This window comes from Lepus europaeus, chromosome 5 (genome assembly GCF_033115175.1).
Source record: "Lepus europaeus isolate LE1 chromosome 5, mLepTim1.pri, whole genome shotgun sequence".
Lineage (NCBI taxonomy): Eukaryota > Metazoa > Chordata > Mammalia > Lagomorpha > Leporidae > Lepus > Lepus europaeus.
In genome coordinates, this window is record NC_084831.1 from 155,302,585 (window position 1) to 155,319,946 (window position 17,362).

At 42.4% G+C, this 17,362-nt stretch overlaps 1 long non-coding RNA gene across 3 annotated transcripts in view; it reads right to left on the reverse strand.

The window, feature by feature from the left end:
• Positions 1–17,362, reverse strand: part of LOC133760455 (uncharacterized) — a 170,447-nt gene that overhangs the window by 89,634 nt on the left and 63,451 nt on the right. The gene's annotated exons all lie outside the window — the stretch shown is intronic.

The following is a 17,362-nucleotide window of genomic DNA, read 5'->3' on the forward strand; positions in this document are numbered from 1 at the left end:
GGTGTAAAATACAGTGATGACAGTTCTTATAGAACACCATAGGAATAGAAAAACATGGCTCCCAAGAGTGATAGATTTGGGAAACACTGTGCTAAATGCCAACTCCTCTTTACTTATTTTCATGCTTTTCAATCTTGACTCTGTCAAATCTTCCATCTCATCCCCAAAATTATGGACTATGGAAGTTATTCTACTAAGATAATTTTAGATGAGATGGAACTATTTTGGAAGTACATGAAACTGTGCATGTTTATCTAACTGCAGTGGGAAAAAATGCCTCCAAGAACAGACTGATGTCAATGCATCACTATAATTTTCCTGAAACTGCATGTTTTTTACTAAACACATCATTACCTTCTACAACCAGAGACAACCAATGACTGTTTTAACACTCCGTTAAATTCCCCATCTCCACTTCTCATGTTTCAATGCTCCACCCTTCTTGAAAAGTAAACTTCATTAGCAAAAACGGCCTTTATATTGCAAAATGGTGTCTGAATTTCATAGAAAATACATTGATTGATGTGTGCTGTCTGCTTTGAATATAAGATTTGTGCTATGGGGGCTGGCATTGCGGTGTAACAGGTGAAGCTGCCGCCTGTGGTGTAGGCATCCTGTATGGGCACCAGTTTGTGTCCCAGCTGCTCCATTTGTGATGCAACTCCCTGATGTTGGCTTGGGAAAAAAACAGCAGAAGATGGCCCAAGTGCTCAGGCCCCTGCAACCCACGTGGGAGTCCCGGAGGAAGCTCCTGGCTCCTGGCTCCTGGCCTGGCTCCGCCCTGCCTTTTGTGGTTACTTGGGGAATGAACCAGAGGACAGAAGATCCCTCTCTTTCTTTCTCTCTCTCTCATTCTGTATCTCCCTCTCTCTGTAACTCTTTCAAATAAATAAATAAATCTTAATTAAAAAGATCAATGCTACAGCATAAAAATTTAGTATGTTACTGAATCCAAAGTAATTTTCAACCGTAATAATTCTTTAGTGATGAAGAAACTGTTTAAAGTATTTTGCATTCTAATATGACAGCCTGTTATGTGCATGAACAATTGCCCAACAATCTCAATCAATCTCTCTCTTTCTCTCTCTCTCTCTCTCTCTCTCTCTCTCTCACACACACACACACACACATGTAAACAGCATATTTTCTATAAAGTTTGGATATTTAAAACCAGGAGGTCTCCTTCACCAGGGGCATCCTTCTTGTGCATGTGGCCTCATGCTGTGCTGCCAAGTCCTGGCTCCATTGAACAAGCCAGCAAATCCCTTGCACACCCAAGGATTGCATCCCATTGCTAAGACAGATTCCAAGATTCCAATGTCCTGAGCAGAAAAAAAAAAAGTGGGTAGGGGGGCTTTCCAGGGGCCAGTGCTGTGGCTTAGTGGGCAAAGCTTCTGCCTGTAGTGACAACATCCCATACGGGCACCAGTTCATGTCCTGGCGGCTCCTCTTCCAATCCAGCTCTGTGCTATGGCCTGGGAAAGCAGCAGCATACAGCCCAAGTGCCTGGGCCCTTGCACCCATGTAGGAGACCCAGAAGAAGCTCCTGGCTCCTGGCTTTGGATCAGCTCAGCTCTGGCTGTTGTGGCCATGTAGGGAGTGAACCAGCAGAGGGGAGACCTTTCTCTTTGTCTCTCCCTCTCTCTGTCTGTAACTCTACCTCTCAAATACAAAATAAAACCTTTTTTTAAAAAAAATGGGGTGGGGGTTTCTTATTTGCTAAGATTCCTTTTGTGATTAACATTGTGTGTCTGGTGACTCTCAGCTGTGTCCCGGAGGGTACTTCCTGTCTGTGGTTTCTCCCTTGTTGTTAACACATGTGACCTGAACACAATGCGCAGTTCATCTACCAGAGGAAGAGGGATATCTTCCAAGTCCTGGTAGTCCCATCTCTACCCAGTCATGTTCATTATCATCCTTGTTGAGAAAGGACAGTAAATTTTTTTTTTATTATTTATTTTTGACAGGCAGAGTGGACAGTGAGAGAGAGAGAGAGACAGAGAGAAAGGTCTTCCTTTTCCATTGGTTCACCCCCCAATGGCCGCCGTGGCCAGCGCTCTAAACGTGGCCACTCCTGGGAGTGTAGGGTTGATATGCAAGCAGGAGTCAAGTTACTCCCGTAAAGGCACTGAGAATTGTCTGGGGGTGTCTTCGGGGGCAGGGAGAAGTTATTATTGACAAGAGAGTTATTTGCAGATTGCAGAGAGAAATGAGGGATGTTAGTCACTGGGCCATGTGCAGAGTCAGAGGGGGCTGCCGTATATGTATTTGCTGCCAAAAGAGAAAGGCAATATAGTCATCACAGCCCCACAGGCCTGATGGGATTCAGTCTAGTACTCTGGCAATGATTTTGGAAAAAATTTACTGTCCTGGCCAGCGCTGCGGCTCACTAGGCTAATCCTCAGCCAGCGGTGCCGGCACACCCGGTTCTAGTCCTGGTTGGGGCACCGGATTCTGTCCTGGTTGTCCCTCTTCCAGTACAGCTCTCTGCTGTGGCCTGGGAGTGCAGTGGAGGATGGCCCAAGTGGCAGTATCTAAAAGTAAGTGCCTCTACTTGGACCATGCCTCACCTAAGCTAAGAAGCGAGGGGAGATAGTACTTTTCAGAATTCAAACCAAAGGCTGCAAGCTCACTCCACCAGACTCCTCCTCAGGCTGAGGAGAAGTGGTTCTAGGGAAGAATAATTAAATACTAACTTTTGGTTTAAAACAGTTTAACGAGGGGGCAGGCAATGTGGTGCTGGAGCTTAAGCCACAGTTTGGGACATCCACATCCCATATGGCAGTGCTGGTTTGAGTCCTGGTTCCTCTGCTTCTATTCCAGCTTCATGCTATTGTGCACCCTGAGAGATAGCAAGTGATGGTTCAAGTATGTGAGTCCTACCAATCATGTGGGAGAACTAGATGATGGGTTGCCTGGCCCCTGGCATCCACCTGGTTCAGTTCTGGCTGTTAAGGCCATCTGGAGAGCAAACAAACAGATGGAAGATCTCTCTGTCTCTCTCTCTCTCCCATGCAAACAAATAAACATTTTTGAAAAAAGACACAGGATAATGAGTAAACTAACCATCGATTTAAAAGACTGAGAAAGAGATATTTTCTCAGAAGAGATAGAAATTCTGACCTATTCTGACTGAATGGCTCATTCTTTCTTTCTTTTTTTTTTTTTTTTTTTTTTTTTTTAATTTAAGACAGAGTTACAGAGAGAGGTAGAGAAAGAGAGAGAGGGGTCTGCGATCTGCTGGTTCACTTCCCCAAACGGCCACAACAGCCAGAGCTGAGCCAATCTAAAGCCAGGAGCCAGGAGCTTCTTCCGGGTCTCCCACATGGGTACAGGGGCTCAAGAAGTTGGGCCATCTTCTACTGCTTTCCCAGGCCATAGCAGAGAGCTGGATCGGAAGAGGAGCAGCCAGGACTTGAACTGGCACCCATAGGGGATGCTGGCGCCTCAGGCCAGGGTTTTAACTCACTGTACCACAGCACCAGCCCCTGGCTCCTTCTTTCAATATATTTGTTAAAAAGATTTATGTAAAAAAAAAAAAACAATAACTTAATAACTTAATGATAAAAGGACTTCCCTAGGAAGCCTGCTTTAAAATACGCTGTATTGTTCCAGAAGCTGGATTCAGTCAAATTTCTATTTTTTCCCTCCTTTTTGCATTTTCTTTCTTATAAGGCTAAGAGATGCCTACATCAGGATGTGACATTTGGTGCACTGTTTAATTCACCACTTGGGACAAAGACCTATATGAGCCCCTGAGATATTGTGTGATGTGTTCATTTGGAGAGTGGCTGCTCTGGAAGAGATCAGCAGGATGGCCCAGTGGCCAGTATTGTTAGGAGGGATTTACCGTCAGGTTTTTTTTTTTTTTTTTTTTTAAATAAAAAAGCACAGAGAGGGGAAAAATCCTCAAATACAACTATATAAAATTTCTTTTCTTTTTTCTTAATCAGCTATGCCTCTCAAAATTACTTCCATCAGTTCCTTTTCTTTCCAGAAGTCCTCTGCATTCACACTTATGTGTATTTTAATAACTATTTATCTAATTATTTTGCTTTACACAAACATGAGGAATATGAGTTGTTTTGTGTCTTTTTATAACAAGACTTTTTTTTTTTTTTTGACAGGCAGAGTGGACAGTGAGAGAGAGAGAGACAGAGAGAAAGGTCTTCCTTTGCCGTTGGTTCACCCTCCAATGGCTGCTGTGGCCGGCGCACCGCGCTGATCTGAAGCCAGGAGCCAGGTGCTTTTCCAGGTCTCCCATGCAGGTGCAGGGCCCAAGCACTTGGGCCATCCTCCACTGCCTTCTCGGGCCACAGCAGAGAGCTGGCCTGGAAGAGGGGCAACCGGGACAGAATCCGGTGCCCCGACCGGGACTAGAACCCGGTGTGCCGGCGCCGCTGACTGAGGATTAACCTATTGAGCCGCAGCGCCGGCCAAGACATATTTATTTTTAACAGTTGCACAGTACATTTTCGTTGTGTACATTTTGGTGTCTATTTTTCCTCATAAACAGTGCTGCCCCATTTTGCATAAACATTGCTCTACTTTGCAGGTGAATATCTGCTGGATAGACGCCTAAAAGTGGAATTTCTGTATGAGACGCATTGCTGTGGCTAATGTAATGGGTATTGGTAAACTGCCTTCCACAGAGGAATTTTTGCCAATTTGTACTCTCGCTACTAGTGAATGAAAGTGTCACTTTCCCCCATCAATATTAACATTCTATTGTTATCCTACCTTTTAGTCCTTTTCAATAATCTTGTCTGTGGAAAATTACACTGACTTTGTGGTTTTGTGGTTGGTTTCAAAATACGTCTATTTAATTATGAGTGAAGAGAACATAACTTCACATGTGTGTCATCCATTTGCATTTATTTGTCTTTGAAATACTTATTTACATTATTTGATATCCTATTTTACAGCTCATATTTTTCTTATTGACTTTTAAGAATTCTTCAATGCTAAAAAAATAAGTATTTTCCCTAGAATGTTGTATATATTTTTGCAGTTTTGCAACTGTATTTTGACTTTGTTTAGAATAGTTGTTGCTACACAGACCATTTCTTCTTTTTTGATATATAACCTATACTCATTGGTCAGTGTTTTTTCCTCTGCCTTTGTGTTTCTGTATCCTGGTTAGAAAATTCTTCCTTATACAGACATTACTGAGCTTTTCAATTTTCATTTTTTCATTGAACACTATTGTTTCCTTTTGGAAAACTACTTTTCATAGTTTAGAAGTTGGTGGATATTCAGCAATATTTATCCCTAAATGGAAAGTCAGTCATCCCAACACCAAGATAATAACAACATATTTGTGTCTGATTTGATGTCACCATTAGCATATATAGGGTTGCCATATATTTGAGTCTATATTAGACTGTGCTTTCCTCTAGAGGTTGTATAGTTCAGCAGACCTCCACAAGATGTGACAAATGTTGGGCCCCCTTGGTCCCTGGGCCAGCTTAGCTAACTGACCCTAGGACAGCCCACATCCTAAGCCAGGTGTCTCCACAAAAAGCCTTGATCGATTTCCCAGCTTGTCATAAAAGTAGCTTCATTTTCTATGAGTAGCACTACATGCAAAGAGTGGACAACGCTGCCGTTCACATCTAGAACAGCATTAAGTGATCTCTGCATCAAAGACTTTTAGGTTCAGATCCAGGATCTATTCTTACTAGGTTCATGACCTTAAGTGAATTGCTAATTTTATGTTCTCTTGTTTTAAGAGGGAATAAAAGCAATTTCTTCCTATTGATATGTGTTTGGTTTTATATTATTACAAATGAATATTGAATTATATCAAATGTCTTTCAATATCTATGAAGATAGCAGTTTTTAACCCTTTAATTTAATAATATACCAGTTAAATTAATTTTCTAATTAATTTTGTTCATTCCTGAAAAGAACTTTGCTAGGTATATGTTATTCTTTTAAATTACTAATAGATGCTAATAGCAGGTTGTTAAGGATTTTGCATTGATAATCAAAAGTAATATTTGTCAATGCTTTTCTTTCTCTGTACCACCTTTGTTACTTCTAGCATTAACTGATCATAAAGTATGATAGAAAATATTTGAAAGTTTTTTTTCCCTATGTATTCTAACAGTTGCAATAACATTAGGATAATTTGTTCTTTGGAAGCTTGAAAAATCCGACCTGTAAAAATCTCCCAGGGTCTGCCTTGGCAGGAAGGTGGAATTAGGAGCCAAAACCAGGGATTAATCTGTGTTGCCGTTGATTTCTCAACAATGTTGCAGTGGATTGGTTTCTGAGAGGAGCAGCATGGTGGGGGCAAGAGGTGCGGAGTCACCACACAGACCCCGGGAGTCAGGTGAAAGTGGGCTTGAGGCAAGCAGCCCACAGACTCGTTTATTACAATTGGAACAACATCTTATATAGCCAAGACCAGTCAATCTGGTCAAGGGGCGGTCTATGCCCCAACCAATCACAGCCTGTTGCCAGGCAGGCTCTGTTGCCAGGTGGGTCTCAAAGCCATTCCTGAGCAACTGACACTGGCTTGCCAGTGGCCACCTTGGCATGGCCTTCTCACTGCACCACAGATCCGGGTGTGGTAATATGGGATACGGGTGTCTTAATTGCATCTTCACTGCTGTTCCAATGCTTGCCCTTCATTAGGTTTTGATATCAGTGCTATACCGACCTCTTGAAATGAGCTGGAAAGCATTCCATCCTTCGTTTTCTGAAAGAAGATGTTACTGTGCTATTATTTCTTCTTTAAATGCTTAGCAGAATTCACCAGTGAAATTACTTAGCCCCTTAATTATCTCTGGAGGAAGAGTTTTTAAATGAATTTAATTTCTTAAATGCAAATGACTACGTTCAATTTTTTTCTAACCACATCAGTTTTCTGAATCTGTATTTTTGAAGAAATGTGTATTTCTCATAATTTGCCAAAAGTGTTGGTATCAAATTGTTCAACATCAATCATGTCATTTTAAAAATTAAAAGCAGAGCTATACTATGACGTAAAAATTAAAAGCAGAGCTACACTATGACTACTACTGGGCATAAATACAAAGGAAATTAAATAATTCTGTGGGGGAAACATCTGCATGAATGGATTGCAGCACTGTTAACTATAGCCAAGATATGAAATCAAACCATGTGCCCACCAACAGATGAAAAATATATATATAGGAATACTATTCAGCCACTAAAAGGTTGAAATCCTTAATTTGTAATTTGATGGAATCTAAAAGAATTCGTGTTAGGTGAAATAAATTAGGACGGGGGAAAATATGTGATCTCATATGCAGACTTTAAACAAAGTTCAACTTGTAAGTGTTGAGAGTAGAATAGTGATTACCAGAGTGTGGCACAATGGGGAAGGCAAGGGTCAGTCAGGGAGTACCAAACTACAGTTAAATAGGAGGAAGCTGGGCTGGTGTTCTACTGCACAGTAGGGAGTACCAATCTACAGTCAGACAGGAGGAAGCCAGGCTGGTGTTCTACCACACAGTAGGGAGGACCAATCTACAGTTAGACAGAAGGAAGCTGGGCTAGTGTTCTACTGCACAGTAGGGAGGACCAATCTACAGTCAGACAGGAGGAACCCGGGCTGGTGTTCTACTGCACAGTAGGGAGTACAAATCTACAGTCAGACAGGAGGAACCCGGGCTGGTGTTCTACTGCACAGTAGGGAGGACCAATCTACAGTCAGACAGGAGGAACCCGGGCTGGTGTTCTACTGCACAGTAGGGAGTACAAATCTACAGTCAGACAGGAGGAACCCGGGCTGGTGTTCTACTGCACAGTAGGGAGGACCAATCTACAGTCAGACAGGAGGAACCCGGGCTGGTGTTCTACTGCACAGAAGGGAGGACCAATCTACAGTCAGACAGGAGGAACCCGGGCTGGTGTTCTACTGCACAGTAGGGAGTACCAATCTACAGTCAGACAGGAGGAACCCGGGCTGGTGTTCTACTGCACAGTAGGGAGGACCAATCTACAGTCAGACAGGAGGAACCCGGGCTGGTGTTCTACTGCACAGAAGGGAGGACCAATCTACAGTCAGACAGGAGGAACCCGGGCTGGTGTTCTACTGCACAGTAGGGAGTACCAATCTACAGTTAGACAGGAGGAAGCTGGGCTAGTGTTCTATTGCAAGGTAGGGAGACTATAGCAGTCAGACAGGAGGAAGCCAGGCTGGTATTCTACTGCACAGTAGGGAGACTATAGCAGTTAGACAGGAGGAAGCCGGGCTGGTGTTCTACCACACAGTAGGGAATACCAATCTGCAATCAGACAGGAGGAAGCCAGGCTGGTGTTCTACTGCACAGTAGGGAGACTATAGCATTTAGACAGGAGGAAGCCAGGCTGGTGTTCTACTGCACAGTAGGGAGACTATAGCATTTAGACAGGAGGAAGCCAGGCTGGTATTCTACTGCACAGTAGGGAGACTATAGCAGTTAGACAGGAGGAAGCCAGGCTGGTGTTCTACTGCACAGTAGGGAGTACCAATCTACAGTCAGACAGGAGGAATCCAGGCTGGTGTTCTACCACACAGTAGGGAGTACCAATCTACAGTCAGGAGGAAGCCGGGCTAGTGTTCTACTGCACAGTAGGGAGGACCAATCTACAGTTAGACAGAAGGAAGCTGGGCTAGTGTTCTACTGCAAGGTAGGGAGACTATAGCAGTTAGACAGGAGGAAGCCGGGCTGGTGTTCTACTGCACAGTAGGGAGACTATAGCAGTTAGACAGGAGGAAGCCGGGCTGGTGTTCTACTGCACAGTAGGGAGGACCAATCTACAGTTAGACAGGAGGAAGCCAGGCTGGTATTCTACTGCACAGTAGGGAGACTATAGCAGTTAGACAGGAGGAAGCCGGGCTGGTGTTCTACCACACAGTAGGGAATACCAATCTGCAATCAGACAGGAGGAAGCCAGGCTGGTGTTCTACCACACAGTAGGGAGACTATAGCATTTAGACAGGAGGAAGCCGGGCTGGTGTTCTACCACACAGTAGGGAATACCAATCTACAGTTAGACAGGAGGAAGCCAGGCTGGTGTTCTACTGCACAGTAGGGAGTACCAATCTACAGTCAGACAGGAGGAAGCCAGGCTGGTGTTCTACTGCACAGTAGGGAGGACCAATCTACAGTCAGACAGGAGGAACCTGGGCTGGTGTTCTACTGCACAGTAGGGAGTACCAATCTACAGTCAGACAGGAGGAACCCGGGCTGGTGTTCTACTGCACAGTAGGGAGGACCAATCTACAGTCAGACAGGAGGAACCCGGGCTGGTGTTCTACTGCACAGTAGGGAGTACAAATCTACAGTCAGACAGGAGGAACCCGGGCTGGTGTTCTACTGCACAGTAGGGAGTACCAATCTACAGTCAGGCAGGAGGAACCCGGGCTGGTGTTCTACTGCACAGTAGGGAGGACCAATCTACAGTCAGACAGGAGGAAGCCAGGTTGGTGTTCTACTGCACAGTAGGGAGGACCAATCTACAGTCAGACAGGAGGAACCCGGGCTGGTGTTCTACTGCACAGTAGGGAGTACAAATCTACAGTCAGACAGGAGGAACCCGGGCTGGTGTTCTACTGCACAGTAGGGAGACTATAGCAGTTAGACAGGAGGAAGCCGGGCTGGTGTTCTACCACACAGTAGGGAGTACCAATCTACAGTCAGAAAGGAGGAAGCCGGGCTGGTGTTCTACTGCACAGTAGGGAGTACCAATCTACAGTCAGACAGGAGGAAGCTGGGCTGTTTTTCTACCACACAGTAGGGAATACCAATCTACAGTTAGACAGGAGGAAGCTGGGCTGGTGTTCTACCACACAGTAGGGAGTACCAATCTACAGTCAGAAAGGAGGAAGCTGGGCTGGTGTTCTACTGCACAGTAGGGAGGACCAATCTACAGTCAGACAGGAGGAAGCCGGGCTGGTGTTCTACTGCACAGTAGGGAGTACAAATCTACAGTCAGACAGGAGGAACCCGGGCTGGTGTTCTACTGCACAGTAGGGAGTACCAATCTACAGTCAGGCAGGAGGAACCCGGGCTGGTGTTCTACTGCACAGTAGGGAGGACCAATCTACAGTCAGACAGGAGGAAGCCAGGTTGGTGTTCTACTGCACAGTAGGGAGTACAAATCTACAGTCAGACAGGAGGAATTCGGGCTGGTGTTCTACTGCACAGTAGGGAGACTATAGCAGTTAGACAGGAGGAAGCCGGGCTGGTGTTCTACCACACAGTAGGGAGTACCAATCTACAGTCAGAAAGGAGGAAGCCGGGCTGGTGTTCTACTGCACAGTAGGGAGTACCAATCTACAGTCAGACAGGAGGAAGCTGGGCTGTTTTTCTACCACACAGTAGGGAATACCAATCTACAGTTAGACAGGAGGAAGCTGGGCTGGTGTTCTACCACACAGTAGGGAGTACCAATCTACAGTCAGAAAGGAGGAAGCTGGGCTGGTGTTCTACTGCACAGTAGGGAGGACCAATCTACAGTCAGACAGGAGGAAGCCGGGCTGGTGTTCTACTGCACAGTAGGGAGTACCAATCTACAGTCAGACAGGAGGAAGCTGGGCTGTTTTTCTACCACACAGTAGGGAATACCAATCTACAGTTAGACAGGAGGAAGCTGGGCTGGTGTTCTACCACACAGTAGGGAGTACCAATCTACAGTCAGAAAGGAGGAAGCTGGGCTGGTGTTCTACTGCACAGTAGGGAGGACCAATCTACAGTCAGACAGGAGGAAGCCGGGCTGGTGTTCTACTGCACAGTAGGGAGTACCAATCTACAGTCAGACAGGAGGAAGCTGGGCTGTTTTTCTACCACACAGTAGGGAATACCAATCTACAGTCAGACAGGAGGAAGCCGGGCTGGTGTTCTACTGCACAGTAGGGAGTACAAATCTACAGTTAGACAGGAGGAAGCCGGGCTGGTGTTCTACCACACAGTAGGGAGTACCAATCTACAGTCAGAAAGGAGGAAGCCGGGCTGGTGTTCTACTGCACAGTAGGGAGTACCAATCTACAGTTAGACAGGAGGAAGCCGGGCTGGTGTTCTACTGCACAGTAGGGAGTACAAATCTACAGTCAGACAGGAGGAAGCCAGGCTGGTGTTCTACTGAACAGTGAGGCTATAGTCAATGATGATGTATTATATATTTTAGCACAGCTAAAGGAGGATTTTTAATGTTTTTACCACAAAGACATGATAAATTTTGAGGTTATGGATGTGTGAATTATTATAACTGGATAACCACACAGAGAATATGTGTATTAGCACATCACATTGTACCCCATAAACACATATGTATGATTGGATCAATCAAAACACAATAAAATAAAAAAGAAAGCAATATAACTTATTTATGTCTACATATCTGTGTAAATACATGATATACTGGTGTAATAATCTTTTTGTCTCTTTAAGAAATTGGCAAATAAAATGATCAAATTAAATGTATTTAATTAGGCTTAAGAGAATAAATAAGTAAATATTATATAAATGAAGTAATCTCTAAGAAAATTAAGAACTGACTCAAAAGCTTTTTAAAGTCACAGAGCTTTGAGTAATCTTCAGTAAATAAGAATAGTGTTGATTTGATTACAACTAGAATCCCTAGAATTTCCAACACTTTATCTAATACAGGTGTATGATTTTTCTTACCCAGTCTTACTGATAAAAATATATTTTATTGTCAGCATTAGAAAACTTGTTCACTGGGAAAAAATTACTTGGGATTCTGACTGTTAATGTTATTTTTTACAAGATTTAGTTTATTTATTTGAAAGGTAGAGTTACAAAGAGAAAGAGGGAGAGAGACAGAGATCTTCCATCTGCTGGTTCGCTCCCCAAGTAGCCACAATAGCCAGAGTTGGGCCAGGCTGAAGCTAGGAGCCAGGAGCTCCACACAGGTCTCCCACATAGGCGCAGTGGCCCAAAGACTTGGGTCATCTGCCACTGCTTTTCCAGACACGTAAGCAGAGGGCTGCATTGGAAGCAGAGCAGTGAGGACTTGAACATGAGATGCCAGCATTGCGGGTGGCAGCTTAATCTGTTACAGCACAATGCTGGCCCCTAATGTCTTCTTTTTACAAGTAACACACACACAAATAATAACAACAAGTAGGTTAAAGAGATGTAGGACACAGTGTCCATTAAAAACACTTTCCTGACTACACCAGAGGATTTTAACATACTTATAAAGAAACAAGAGGGTCCGGTATTTGCTCCAGTGGCTAAGCTCCCAGTTGGATGCCTACATTCTCCATCAGTGTGTCTGGATTTGAGTTCCAGCTCCACTTCTGATTTTAACTTTCAGCTGATGCACACCCTTAGAAGACTCAGAGAGTTTGCTTTCTGCCACCTGCATGGGAGAATTGGCTTGAGTCCCTACTCCAGCTTCAGCCCAGTTGTTGTAGGCATTTTTAAAAGAATGGAAAAAACCGTGGCTGAGGAAAATCTGTACAGGCAACAATTTAACTCTTTCACCTAGTGAAAATCTAAAGGGATAGAAATAGTTTCGTGTTACAGAGACTAAAGATATTGGGACCATTCATTTACATGTTCTAATTGGCCAATCAGTAATATGAGAAAGCACATTTTAAAAAATTATGTTAATTGATTTGCCAATCTACAAGTTGCTGGTGTAACAAGCAGTACACAACTGCTTCCTTCCTACTCGTCTTTGGCAACTCAGGCCACTATGTGTTAAGAACTTTAATTAATGTAACTAAAATTGTTAGACATAATTAGGAACAAACTCTATATGCAAGTACACCGAGAAGATAAGATGTGTCTTTGATAAATAAAAATAAAGGTTTGAGGAAGTTTTGTTTTATTGAGGGGAAGGGAGCATTATCTCAAATTACAATGCTTAGATTGTTCTAGAAAACAATCTTTAATGGACAGCAAAGTTGTAGAAGTTTTGTGGATGATAAACTTGTAAAAAGAACTTTATATGTGATCAAGCTAGTTAAGATTAGGAGGGAGTTATTTATATGTTTTCCTACTAGGTTGGACATTAATATCAAAAGCAAACTAATGATGAAATTCTTGGAAATCTGATCATACCATTGTGTTACATAAGACTTTGAGATACAAATTATTATCATTGTTTGAATGATGATCAGTTCCACTTCTATAGGAAAACACAGGCTGGCTTCCTATGAAACAGCTATTGGAATGCCTATGCCCTTAGTGTGAGAGAAAAGTGCTCTTCTACTGTCTTTAATTCTAATATTACCAGGTATTATAAGTCTTTTGTGTGTTACAAGAAAAACTAAGATTAGTTTAATTTAATGAAGTTTACTTGAACAACAACAAAAAAGACTTCTAGAAATGTACCGTATTCCAGACTGAAAATGATTCAGAATTCCCTACCTCACCACATTTTGACGGTTATATTTATAGCCAGAGAAAAGGAAGTGACATAAAGAAATGACCTTATTAGGTGCAGTCACTATCTGCCTTATTTGGTCATGTTTGGGAAGCTTTCAGCCTCTGATTTTCAATCTCTGACACAGCTGTTATGATTGACTGATGAGTTACTTGTTTTCAATGGTGTACCTTTACATTACATTACCGTTTGTAAACCTGGATAGGTGCCCACTGTGTACAGAGGATTCTTGGGGCAAAATCTATTGTCCAGGTACAGAAGCTAGAGAAAGTCAAATTTATTTCAGTTCTGTAATTCCTCCCTTTTGGTCATCCTCTCCATCATGACAGATTGAGTAAAACCATGGTCCAAGGCAGTCATGCCACCTTTGTAACCATCATAATGAATCTGCATGATCTCAGTACAAAATTTTTATTTTATAATACCAAATTAGTTATATGACTTTTAAGCTTTATATTTTTAATATTCTAATCATACTGAGATGTTTTTATGACTTTTGGGTAAGTACAGCACAATAACAAGAAACTAAAACATACTTTGTGAACAGGAGTCTCCATGAGTCAAACCAATCAAAACCAAACAATTCACAGTTCAGGAATTCATGATATACAACAGCATCTGAGTCCTCATAGTCCTTGTTTACATTATGATAATGTTCAAAAATCACAAAAAGGGTCTCAATCTAGAGAGTTACTCAGTTTTCCTGTTAGTCTGATGACCCACGTCATAGTGATCTGCAAACACACTAAAGCAGTGGGATTAAGGTATCATGGAGGGGTCAGCGCTGTGGCACAGTAGGTAAAGCTGCTGCCTGCAGTGCGGGCATCTCATATGGGCGCCGGTTTGAGTCCCAGCTGCTCCACTTCTGATCTGGCTCTCTGCTATAGCCTGGGAAAGAGTGGAAGATGGCCTAAGTGCTTGGGCCCCTGAACCCACATGGGAGACCTGGAGGAAACTCCTGGCTCCTGGCTTCAGATCAGCATAGATCTGGCCATTGCGGCTAACTTTGGAGTGAACCAGTGAATGGAAGACCTCTTTCTCTCTCTCCCTGCCTCTCCTTCTCTCCCTGTGTAACTCTAACTTTCAAATAAAATAAATAAATCTTTTAAAAAAAAAGGTATCATGGAACAGTCAGGCCTGCTACCCACCATTCACAATGCCAGCAAATCAGTTATTAGCTGTTCCCATGAAACACCATGTTCCTTTCACTTGAGTAACATTCTTAAAGTGTTTAGTGACCATGTGTACAGCAATGGTATTATCCACCACCTTTTTAATCAACTTCCAAGTAATATTTAAATGAAGCATAAGATAACTATAGCATTCTGTATTGGTCAATACCACATACAAGCCCCCAACTTCTGCAAAAAAAAAAAAATCAAAAGCTGCATGATATTCTGTGAGGTGTTTTTGCTGGATACCATTTGTTGAAGCGAGACCTCTACCCATCTGAATTCTTATAAGGGCTAATTAGCTATGTATCCCAGAATCTTTCCCAACCTACAGATTACCTTTTGGTTCTAAACAACATGCACCCCAGCACCATCAAGGATGAGTCCTAAAGAGAACCTTTCCTCATTGGAAACCAATTCATCCAAATCTACTTTAAAATGAGAACTAATTTCAAGCATTGGCTTTTTTGGTCTCTGATTAATGGAAATATTCCGGAAACTTTTGAGAAAAGTTATTCAGAAGGCAAGAGGAAGCCAGGCCAGAGAGCAAGACCCCAAACAGTGAAGAGACAGAATAGGTAAATTCTCCATAGAGCCATTATAGAACATCAGGAACTGGAAAGAAGAACAACCCTGTGGCATTTGAGTAGGGGGTCAGTCTTATCCATTTCCCCATAAACTGCATAGCTCCTGAATAAGGCACAAAGAAAAATTCCCTCTCCAGTGTATTCTATCACAGATAGATTGTAAGGGTACATAACCACATCTACCAGAAAAAAATCCTACTGAATTTAATCCAGTGACATTAAACAAGCATTTGCTTATACCTATATATGTGGTCTCAGGTCATGAACGTATAATGCCTAAAAGCACATCATGTGCAGGTATCATCTGGACAAGTTTCCTTCATCTATTCCACCAACTGGGAAAGTCATAGTATTATTCCTAGTGAGTTTAGGAAAACACAGAGTAATGACATGTAAATACTAAGGATAACTTTCCCTCTTCCTTTAGGATTTTCAAGGTGTCTGTCAAGAGGAACATGGAGGAATATTGGCAATAATAAAATAGTTCCTCAATATTTTTGGCATAAGTTTCCAGAAACAACAACCATCAATAAGTTAAGATTCCATAGATTCTCTTGTGAGGAAACATAAAGTTAACAGGACAGGAAATAAGAAAAGGATGGGAAAATAAAGCCTTCATGTTAGCAAAGAAATCTTGACCTTCCATCTTGGGACAGTCATTCATGTCCTGTGATCTCATTTGCTTTTGGGAAAATATTTCCCCGGTTCACTTCACCTTAAAAGTGTCCAACAGAAGTACAGTTTCAGGAGTCCGGAGGGACCCTTTTTAGAACCAATTCTTGGGTTACTGAAGCTTTATCGCAGTGTGAGGTGTTAAGAAGAACCTGGAAGGATCCTTTCTAATAAGGTTCAAGGGCAATCCTTCTCTGAGGTCACATCCAGAAGACACAGTACACTGGTTCTGAATCAAGAAAAGTTTGACTATCTTGGATCAGTGACTCACAGAAAACTGCTTTTACCTGTTGGAGATACTCAGTCACAATTTAATGTCTTTGAGTGTTTAGATGATTACAGAGATAGGAGTGTAGTAGAATGATCTTTAAACTACCATCTTTAACTACATTTCCCTCATAGTTTGCAATTTGAGCTACCTTTGACACTTCAAACATTCTAACCACAGTTGAGTAGGAATTCACATATGCTATCTCCCCAGTGCTGTGTACTGTTTCTCACCAATCACATATCACAGGGACTGAATTTAGCCCCCAAACCCTTCCCAGTTTAGCTTTCCAGGCATGACTATTTACTGATCAAAGTTGAACCACGACAAGTAAATAATTCTTTTTCTGGGTGCCAGAGCTGTGGCATAGTAGGCTAAACTCCATCTGTGGTGCTGGCATCCCATATGGGCACTGTTTTGTGTCCTGAATGCTCCTCTTCTGATCCAGCTCTCTGCTTATGGCCCATGTGCCTATCCACGTGGGAGACCCAAAAGAAGCTCATGGCTCCTACCTTCAGGTCAGCCCAGCTCTGGCCATTGCAGATTTTTGGAAGTGAACCATCAAATGGAAGACCTCCCTCTCTCTCTCTGTCCCCCTCTCTGTAACTCTACCTCTCAAATAAATAAAATCTTTTTCAAAAATTTCCTTTTCTGTGTCTACCTTTGTGATTCTTACATAAATAAATAATTCTACACACAACTCTAAACAGTGTCACTTGTCCAATTAATTTTAGTGAGTTTTTTCCAATGACAACAACAGTGGTGAATAATCTGTACTGATGTTTGCAATGCTAAAAGTCCAACTTGATTCATAGCTTCAACGTCCCACATGATCCATCATCAGAACAAGTTTCAAAACTTCAGCTTTAAAGGCACAGACATGCATTAGAGAAGTCTGAGAGAGCAGCATTATTGAATTCTGGCCTCATCCTGTGAGCCACAGAGTCCGGTAACTTCTACTCTTACACATTCTTTATAGGTTCTCAAGGTTTTAGCTAGAATTTGTAATCTGCAAGTGAATAGAACAAATTACTAAAGTAAACCAAATTTCCTATTCATTCTAGACTGCCTAGGATTAGCTAAATTTCTAGCTTTGTAATCATAACACTTTCTCCCTGAAAAAAAGACATGTATTCTTAGATATCATCATTGAAAGAATTCTCAAATTTAGGGTGTATTCTCTTTGTGAAGATAATTTGAAAATAAGTGTGATAGGATATTAAATTTGACGTGTCTTCCTTTGTCTTTTTCTTTGGTTTGCTTTCTTCACCCTGTCATCTTCATTT